At 37.5% G+C, this 8,607-nt stretch overlaps 1 pseudogene; it reads right to left on the reverse strand.

Annotated features, from left to right (window-relative positions):
• Positions 1 to 1,051: 1,051 nt before the first annotated feature.
• LOC129904369 (5S ribosomal RNA) lies at positions 1,052 to 1,172 on the reverse strand (annotated as a pseudogene).
• Positions 1,173 to 8,607: the final 7,435 nt, after the last annotated feature.

The raw sequence follows: 8,607 nt of genomic DNA on the forward strand, positions 1-8,607 counted from the left end.
ACATGGCAGCGTGGGGTCCACCCTAAGTAGGTGGGTTACCTATTTAGGCCAAGTAGGTGTGTCACCTACTTGTCACCTGCTTGTTTCATTTTCGTGGGTTCATAAACTCATCTTACTTTAAGAGCCTATATATTCATTTCTACGTAAGCTCAACATATACTCCAATAGCTTAAGTACGTAAAACATCCATGTTGATAGCTTACGCAAGTAAGTCGAGTCCTACGATTCATTACTTGGCCTCCAACTCATTTCAAATCCTTATAGACCTATTTCCAACCTTCACTCTTAAGGGGCATCACGTCCTCCTTTCTTTAGAGTTATTTAATCATGTTATAGATAATCTGGGTCATGGGACAACTTTCAAAAAGCTTAAGAAGACGTTTCGAAGCACAAAGGTACGGGGTATAACATCATTCCCCCCTTTAGAACCTTCGTCCTCGAATGTTAACTAGCCTCATAAGGTCTTATGAGTTCTTCAAGATTTCTCTGTATTGGTTGTCATCCAAAGACCTCTTATTAACCCATATAGTCAATTTAAGAGGGTAGATTACCCGTAGGCATAGAGAACAGGTGATATTTCTTTTCCCTTTCTTTTTTCCAATTCTCTTACCACACATCATATTTTACCCTTTACATGAACATGTGTAGGAGCTTAAAGTGGCTCGGGAGATGCCTTAGCATTGCCATACTAGTCTGTATGTAAACTTGTATCATTTGTTACTTTCTTCATCTGATGTTAGGGCTCCACTATAGCTTTTGTCCTTAGTACTAATTGTACCTTAAAGTTTTTCCTTCAAACCATCTTATATCTTCCCTTAATGTATTTGAATATAGTAGTTATATGGCTACTACCGACTTCATTTATCGAGTAATCACCTGGTTTTACTCTTGGCATACCGCCATTTGTAAGTTGCATCAGTTGTTTTGCAAAGCTACATCCCCTATCTTAAAGGGTCTTATGATCTTTCACGGTGGAGTCACATATACACAATTCTTCTTTATACCAACAATGCCATGCAAGGCCAACATATACATACATCCATGTCATCTCATATCACAGCCGCATAGGGATTCACAAGGGTTTACCCATCCTAGTACTACTCTTGCCCAAGCACACTTAATTTCGGAGTTCTGATAGGATCTGGTGCGTTAGTGCTGGTATGATTGCATCCATCCCTTATGGGGTCTCGTTTGAAGTTTAAGCGTTCCCATTTACACATGATAGAGTCAGTTGATTTTCTCTTATGCTTATATTTCTCTTATCCACTTCCCCCATTTAGGGTGTATCCATATCATTATCTGTTTATTTCTAACTTTCCAAATGCATAGGAGTCCTTTCTAACCTATTTAGTATACTACATAATTTCCATATCTTCCTTTACATCCCCTATACTTTGGGTTACCCATGTACGAAACCTTAATACCATTATGAGGTGCTTAGAACCCTCAATTTACAGTACCAACTCCAGTCTTGAACACTGGGACTCGAGTAATATCCTTAATGTAGCAGTGTATTCAAAGCCACATTTCATTTATCCCAATCAGTAATTAGCTCATGCTCATAATTGGTTCAAATTCTCCACTCGGGAGCACTTATACTTTGATGATCCGTATTTCAAGCTTCGTCATAATACTAGCTTTATTCCAGTGAATACCACTTGACCTTTTATTCTTAACATTCCCTATAAATCGGTGTAAGTCTTTCTTATTCATTCACTATTTGTCTTTTTGTCTTCCACTTAACTTATTCTGCTTTACACATTTCACTGTACCGGCACGCACTCACAATCTAGTTTGTCACACTTTCTTTCGCTTCTCTTACTTACTCTCAAGTTTTCTCCTATTTCACTATAGAGGAGATTTCTCATCCTTTCCTTTTTTTTGTTACATATATATTACAATATCAATCTAGTCGGTACCTTAATATATCATTCTATCCAGATCTAACAGTCTTCCTTAAATTATCTTCTTAGGGTCACAAGTCTTTTCCAACTTCGGTTTACCATATCAATATCGACCTCCCAGTTTCTATTGCCATTAGTTCAATAATTAAATTATTTCTCGAGGTTAGCCATACTTGTAGTTTATCTAAATTTTATCATTATTGTAGAAACGACCTTTCAAGACATACTACAACCCTGTAGCTCATTCTCTTTATATTTCTTGCAAAATTTGGGCAGAGTTTTCTCTGTATTTCTTACTATCTCAAACCTGCACGCAGAAAATACCAACAGTGCCTCACAGGGCCAGCACGCATAAATATACATATATACGTATCATATCATATCATATTACATCCTCACAGGGCACCCAATATCAACAATAGTATAAAATGAGGGACTTACCTCACATGTCTAACTCAAACTGTGTCTGTTAGACCTTCCGTCCATATTTCTTTCACTTTTCAACTTTATCTACTTTTTCCTTTCAATTTCCAACTTTACATGTCAATCGTATTTCCATACCTTACCTGGCAAACATCTTTCGTGCCTAGACTTACCTGCATGCTTTGTAACTTCCCATATCGTCAGTCATTTCCTTCTATTGACATCGTCTTTAATCTGAAATCAGAGGTTAGTATAAAAAGTTCCATTTCCTATGACTTGGCTTTATCGCACGACCTTAGATATGAAAAAAAAGAAATATCCTAAATGTCCTATAGCCTCGTGTTTATAGATGTGGCATGCAATACATCGATAATCAAGACTTTACTAGACACGGTCTGTAGACACTCCAAGGATGAACTGCCCTGATACCACTTCTGTCATGACCCAACCCCATGGGCTGCAACTAGAGTCCGACCTGGGCATTGTATACGTATCTAGCAGATGTAACGATCAATATAAGAACTATACATAAGAACCCTAATGGGTTATAGCATTTTCATGCCTGTAGCCTCTTTTATTTATATCTTATCATGAAAGGGCGTGCAAGCCAACAAGGTTGCCATAGTATCTTAATATTTACAATACATCATGTATACATAACTGAAAAAAACTTACATGTAAAACCCACACATATGTCCACAGACCTCTAAGAATATTAATAGTAACATATAGCGGGACATGGCCCCCGCCGTACCTCTGAATAAACAAATGTATACATAGGAGGTTTTGTACTACAACTCAGCTCCAAATCAATGGAGCTTCTTCCAAACTGGCTGAGTGGAATCCTAAGCTGGCGGACTCCCAAAACCTATATCTGTACCTACGGGCATGAATTGCAGCCCCTCGAAGAAAGGGGGTCAGTACGATATATGTACTGAGTATATAAGCATAATGTAACTGAGATAACAACTGACATAGGCGGCAGGAAATCAAATATAGCATTTAATAGGGTACTATACCTGCACCTGACAAAGTAAGGTCATGTATATCATTATCACGTACCGTATTTGGCCCACTTGGGGACCCGACATTACAAATATATCAGTTTATCATCGTGGGCTTATGCATACTATTAGCGCCGTGGGATGTATAGCCCAATCCATATAGATATTATAGGTTAGTGCCAAGGAACCTCCGACCCGATCCCTACACATATAATATATTAGTGCTGAGGATCGTTCGGCCCAATCCATATATATAATATGTTAGTACCGAGGAACATACGACCCGATCCTTATACATATAACACGTTAGTGCCGAAGAACGTATAGTCCGATCCTTATACATATAACACATTAGTGCCGAGGAACGTATGGCCCGATCCCTATACATATAATAATGCATATACGTGCACACAAAACCTGGTAACTTAACAACCATCTCCCGAATATCATCATAAGATGTGTCAAAGAGTCTCTAGGTATAAGAGTTTACACATCCAATCATTACTTAGCTAATAGAAGGGTCGAGGAATAGGAGTTTCACCACTTTAAGAATCCTAACCTAAAGAAGTCAGTACAAGTCATGATTTATACCTGAAACTTATAAATGGGATCACCTTTAACTCATACAATATATCGCTTCACTTATATCCTACTTTTTCAAAAGAAGGAAGGGATAGGTTTCACGTGTACTACGTTTTGTCAGGTAGAAGACTATCGCAGGAGTTCTAATATCGTGAAGTGAATAAGATTGACGAACCATACTCAGGGTTCTATAAATGGAATTATTCCCACATTACATACACAATCCACTTAGGACTGAGATATGCTAATAGAAAAGAAGGATATACTTTACGTACTCCTCACTTCCTAACGTATGGAAGGCTTGAGAGGTCCTAGTTCAATTACTGTAAGAGTGTTTTCATTAAGAAGTAAATAAGGGTCATGAATTACGCTTGGTATTTATGAGTAGATTTACCCTCAAGTTCATATCATTCACTACTTAACTTGAAAATATGCCAAAAGAAGAGAAGGAATAGGCTTTACATATATTACCTTTTATCATATAAAAAAAACCTTAAAAAGGAAATAGTTTGACTATTACAGGAGTTCCACCATCATGAAGTGGATAAGAATTATGAACTATACTCGGAGCTTTACGAATGGAATAACTCCCAATTTCACATAAATAATACTTACATCTAAGACATGCCAAAAGAGAAGAAAGGGTAGCTTCACATACCTCTTATCGATTGCTTTGAACCTGGCTTATCTCGTCGTCCTCTGAACATATTTAACACGAAGGTAATACTAGTATTATTAATCTTTGACTTTCCAGCTTTCAATTCTGTCACCAACTATCCATAGGAACTAATTCCTTATTTGCTTTCCTCGACTAGTCTATTAGATATTTAAGAAGTTAACAAAATTCGGACAACATATCCTCTATAACATGCCCTATCCGAATTTCCAATTACATCTCTAATCACTTCAGCTAACCAACAAAAACACCCTGCAGCATATATACAAGGAATTCACATCAACGGTACACAATACAAACTCCAAACAACTTGCTCAAAATTACGATATCCAAAATAGGGTTTCAAGTCTCTATTTCGTAAATCCTTTAACCGTACGAAGCGGAGGGTCATGTGGCTGCAACCAGCAGCACCTATATGTATTTTAGAACACTTATAGGCCCTACAATACATCACCAGACCACCTACAGACGCAGCACCACAAGCGCAACACCTTACCCGACTTCAATTTAATTATAACAACTCCAATTTAAATTGTTCCTAATGTCAAGCATATTTAAGGAATTTTCATATTTACAGCCACCTACACGACGTGTAATACACTTAATAACAACATCATAAACTCCAAATTAAAAGAAAAGACCTTACCTTACGTTAAACTCATCAAACTCACCAAAACTATTAAAACGTGAATTTTGGACAGCCTACTGTCTTATATTATCACTTAGTTTCGAAGGGGTAATTGAGGGAAACGGGATTTTTGGCCTCAAATAAAGTTATAGAAATGTGTCTTAAGTTCGCATACAATTTCAAATCACCCTTACCGCAATTTTGTATAAAAATATATTCCCAAAATACAAAGAGCAATCCATGTAGGATTTCCAAAATAAAATCTGGGCAGCACCTCCCCCATACTTCATCACCCTTTTTTGAGTGGAGACAATCAAAACTGGGTTTTAAAGGCTAAATAAAAGTTATATCCCTATGAAATATATATCCAAAACATCTTGAATCATTTGAAACAAAGCCTTACACAAGGAGTTATACTCGTTTTACTAACAGCAGTATCATTCAAAAATGGGTCTGTTAACAAGAACAAAAACCTCCTCTTTGCCCTAACAATAAATTTTATGTTGTTAAACACCATCATATCCCCATAGGATACCTTAAATAATTAATTCACAAAAACAAATTGGGAAACTTAACTTGGAAGAACCCTAGCCGTAGCTCCCTTATTCTTGTTTTCTAGCTTTTCTCTCAACTTTTCTAAGGCTAAGATGCTGAAAATGATGTTGATTAGCAATATGCACGTATATATATGTGTTCTTAAAAGGGGATATGTGGCAGCCCTCAGGGGTGACTTGTGGAAGCCCCCTAGGGTGCCACCTCACGCCATGTAACCAATCATACGCTGCCACATGGCAGCGTGGGGTCCACCCTAAGTAGGTGGGTCACCTACTTAGCCCAAGTAGGTGTGTCACCTACTTGTCACCTTCTTGCTTCATTTTTTTGGGTTCGTAATCTCGTCTTACTTTAAGAGCCTATATATTCCTTGCTATGTAAGCTCAACACGTACTTCAATAGCTTAAGTACGTAAAACATCCAAGTTGATATCTTACGCAAGTAAGTCGAGTCCTATGACTCATTACATGGCCTCCAACTCATTCAAATCCTTATAGACCTATTTCCAACCTTCACTCTTAAGGGGCATCACGTCCTCCCTTCCTTAGAGTTATTTAATCATGTTATAGATAATCTGGGTCATGGGACAACTTTCAAAAAGCTTAAGAAGACATTCCGAAGCACAAAGGTACGGGGTATAACATCCTTCTCCCCTTTGGAACATTCGTCCTCGAATGTTAACTAGACTCATAGGGTCTTACGAGTGCTTCAAGATTTCTCTGTATTGGTTGTCATCCAAAGGCCTCTTATGAACCCATATAGTCAATTTAAGAGGGTATTATCCGTAGGCATAGAGAACAGGTGATATTTCTTTTCCCTTTATTTTTTCCAGTTCTCTTACCACACATCATATTTTACCCTTTACATGAACATTTGTAGGAGCTTAAAGTGGCTCAGAAGATGCCTTATCATTGCCATACTATTCTGTATGTAAACCTGTATCATTTGTTACTTCCTTCATCTGATGTTAGGGCTCCACTATAGCTTTTGTCCTTAGTACTGATTGTACCTTAAAGGTTTTCCTTCAAACCATCCTATACCTTCCCTTAATGTATTCGAATATAACAGAAAAAAATAAGAATCACTTGAGGGTTGTACTTCAAATCTTGAGGAAAAAGCAATTTTTTGCCAAATTTAGTAAGTGTGATTTTTTGTTGAAGTAGGTGGCGTTTCTTTGTCACATAGTGTCCGGTGATGGGATCAAGGTTGATCCTAAGAAAATAGAGGCGGTCAAGAATTGGCCTAGACTATTGTCTCGATCGGACATTAGGACCTTTTTGGGTCTAGCTAATTATTATAGAAGGTTCGTTGAAAGGTTCTATTCCATCTCATCTCCTATGATGAAGTTGATTCAAAATAAGGAAAAGTTTTTATGGACGGATGAGTGTGAAAAGAGTTTCCAAACTTTGAAAGATCGACTTACCTCTACTCTTATTTTGACTTTGCCGAAAGGATTAGAAATATTTATGGTATATGTGATGCTTCAATGATTGGTTTGGATTGTGTCTTGATGGAAAATGGCAAGGTCATAGCCTATACTTCTAGATAATTGAAGGTATATGAACATAACTACCCTACCCATGATCTTGAGTTGGTGGCCTTTGTATTTTCTTTAAGGATTTTGCGGCATTACCTCTATGAGGTACATGTGGATATGTTCACCAATCATAAAAGTCTCCAATATGTGTTCACCCAAAAGGACCTCAATCTAAGGCAAAATAGATGGCTTGAAATCCTCAAATACTATGATATGAGTATGCATTACTATCCGGATAAGGCCAATGTTCTTTCCAATGCACTTAGTAGAGTATCTATGGGGAGTGTGGCTCATGTGGATAAAAGGGAAGAGAGAGTTGATGAAAGATGTTCATCGGTTCGCTAGATTAGGGGTGAAGTTGAGTGGTTCCGATTATTGTGGTATGTTTCTCCATAACAAGTCTGAATAATCTTTGATGGTGGATGTTAAATCAAAGAAAGACATTGAACCGACATTTGTATTGTTAAAGAAGTTTGTGAAAGAAAAGAAGGTAGAGTTTTTTTCACAAAGGGGAGATGGGTACTTTATTATCAAAGTCGGTTATGTGTTTCGGATGTTGATGGACTAAGGGGTTTGACCTTGAAGGAGGGTCATAATTCTTCATATTTCATTCATCCTGGTTTGATTAAAATGTAACGATACTTAAACAAGCTATATGGGTAGGGAGGCATTAAAAAGGGCATAGCAAATTTATGGTTGAATGCCTAAATTGCCAACAAGTTAAAGTCGAACATCAAAGGCCAGATGGCCTAGCAGAAGACATCAAAATCCCTACTTGGAAGTGGAAGATGTGAACATGGTTTTTATAGTTGGTTTGTCTCATACTCGGAAACGTCATGATTCAATTTGGGTGATTATTGATAGATTGACTATGTTGGCTCACTTTCTACAAGTCAATACTTCTTAGTGTCAAGGATTATGCTAAGTAGTATATTCGGGAGTTGGTAAGGTTGCATGGTATTCCTTTGTCAATTATTTTGGATCGTGGTACCCAATTTTCTTCTCATTTTTGGAGATTATTTTAAAGAGGACTTGGTTCCAAGGTGAAGCTAAGTACTGCATTCCATCCTCAAACTGATGGGCAAGCTGAACGAACAATTCAAACACTAGAGGATATGTTAAGGGCTTCTATGTTGGAGTTCAAAGTGAGTTGGGATGACTATCTATCGCTTATTGTGTTTGCCTATAATAATAGGTACCACTCAAGCATTGAGATAGCGCTGTTTGAGGATTTGTATATAAGATGATGTAGCTCTCTAGTTGGTTGGTTCGAAGTAGGTGAGATGATCATGTTAGGTCCC

The sequence above is a fragment of the Solanum dulcamara genome, chromosome 1, assembly GCF_947179165.1.
Source record: "Solanum dulcamara chromosome 1, daSolDulc1.2, whole genome shotgun sequence".
In the NCBI taxonomy this organism is placed as follows: domain Eukaryota; kingdom Viridiplantae; phylum Streptophyta; class Magnoliopsida; order Solanales; family Solanaceae; genus Solanum; species Solanum dulcamara.